Here is a 2,171-nt window from a genome sequence, read left to right as displayed (position 1 = left end):
TGATCCAGTTCAAAGACCAAATATTAGAACAAAAGATGCTCCTAGTGCTGTTATCACTTAAGAAAATACAAGGGTGCTTCCTGGGACTCTCTAGGCTTCCACCGTTTCTCTGTAGTTCTTCCGGTTTCTCTGCTGGCGCGATTCCCACCTCTTCCCCTTTGCCTCTCGGATTTAACGAGCTCTCCTGAGACCTAGGCCTCCAAATGTGGGGGTGGGTGAGGAACAAATGTTAGTTAGCCTCATTGGCAAGGTCAAGGCCATGTTCAGTTCCAGTGCCAAGGTCATGAAGCCCAATTGTGAGAAGCTGGGAGTTCAAGTCTGGAATCTTCCAGGCCCTCGTGGAGCTGGAGATGAACTCGGACCTCAAGGCCCAGCTGTGAGAGCTGAACATCAAAATTGCCAAGGACACTGAAGTTAGTGGTGGTCGGAAAGCTATTATAACCTTTGTTCTCATTCCTCAATTGAAATCTTTCCAGAAACTCCAGGTCCGGCTATTGTGTGAGTTGGAGAAGAAGTTCAGCAGGAGACATGTTGTCTTTGTCACTCAGAGGAGAATTCTGCCTAAGCCAACTCGAAAAAGCCATACAAAAAATAAGCAAGCATCCCAGGAGCTGCACTCTGACAGCCGTGCATGATGTGATCCTGGAGGACTTGGTTTTCCCAAGTGAGATTGTGGGCAAGAGAATCCGCAAGAAACTGGATGGCAGCTGGCTCATTAAGGTTCATTTGGATAAAGCACAGCAGAACAATGTGGAATACAAAGTTGAAACATTTTCTGGTGTCTATAAGAAGTTCATGGGTAAGTATATTAATTTTGAATTCCCATAGTTTCAGTTGTAAACAAAAATGACTAAATAAAATATTATTCACAATTTAAAAAAAAGAAAGAAATTACAAGGTTTTCAGGAGCTCTGTGCCAGGGTCTAGGGGCAAAGACCAATATATATTTTCTATTTCTTCCAAGTCTGTAATATCTTGGTGTAAGAAATAATCAAAAGTGAGGGGGACATGTCAAAAGAATGCAGAAGCCAGGCTGAAGGGCTCCCATTGGCCAAATCTGGGTCAATTTGAGCACCAAAATTATGATGATAGCAGATTATAACCTATAGAATTAAATAGGAACCCATCAGTTCACACTGATATAAATTAATAAATGAAAAATTTAATGAGAAGAGAAGTATCTTCCTTAGAAAGCAACTAATATATGTAGGAAGAATTAAGGTATTAGAAAGTCACTGCTCAGTCACAATGGCCGAGGGATAGGAAGTAGAGTTCACCTCCCTCCACAGAAACATTGAAAATAGATCTACAAGCAGAATGATTCACACAGAACAGCTACTGAATGCCGACAGAAGACCTCAGATGTCCGAAAAGACAAGAAAACCTCCACCTAACTGGGTAGGACAAAAGGAAAAAGAAAAAGAAGGAATCAGGACAGGGCTGCACCCTGGGGAGGGAGCTGTGAAGGAGGAAAGTTTCCTGCACCGTGGGAAGGTTTCTCACAAGTGGAGAAATTAAGACGGAGGGGGAGTTTTGGAGCCTAAAAGGGGAAGCAGCAACTGGTTTGTGAAAGGCAAAATGGAGACTAACCTGCACAGAGGGTCAGCATCCCCACCCTGCACTCTCAAACCTGAGTTACTCCTCTGTTAGTGAGGTTGAATGTCAGGTACTAAAGCTCAGACTCCTAAGCTCAGGCCCAGAGAGAGGACCAGGGTTAGGTGCAGAAAGATCCTGAAGAGGTTGGGCCACAGCAACTGAGGGTGTACTAGGAAGAAGCCTGGGCCCACCAGAGAGGCAAGGAACCATTATTGGGAGGCGCATGAGAAGAGGAGAGGGAACACCGTAAGAACTTCTATCCCTGTGAGCGCTCCCAGGCAACAGGACACCGCCTACAGGAGTTCTGGGGGCAGGTGCTAGTAGCCACCACCATCTTGGGCTCCAGAGGTGGGCACTGGCTGCCTCTTCCAGACCCACAGGCAGACACCAGGCCCCACCCCTACTGACCCAGGAGGGCGTGGACAGCTCCTAAAACTAGGAATTCTGCCAGCAGGTCACAGAACCCGCCCCTGCTGACCTGGAAGGGTGTGGACAGCTCCCGAAACTAGGAATTCTGCCAGCGGGCCACAGGACCTACCCCGCTGTCCCAGCAGGGCACGAATAGCTCTCACTAC

The 2,171-nt window shown here is 46.9% G+C and overlaps 1 pseudogene; it reads left to right on the top strand.

Annotated features, from left to right (window-relative positions):
- Positions 1-259: 259 nt before the first annotated feature.
- LOC116762270 lies at positions 260-840 on the top strand (annotated as a pseudogene).
- Positions 841-2,171: the final 1,331 nt, after the last annotated feature.

The sequence above is a fragment of the Phocoena sinus genome, chromosome 11 (genome assembly GCF_008692025.1).
Source record: "Phocoena sinus isolate mPhoSin1 chromosome 11, mPhoSin1.pri, whole genome shotgun sequence".
Lineage (NCBI taxonomy): Eukaryota > Metazoa > Chordata > Mammalia > Artiodactyla > Phocoenidae > Phocoena > Phocoena sinus.
This window is presented reverse-complemented; position numbering and strand designations above follow the sequence as displayed.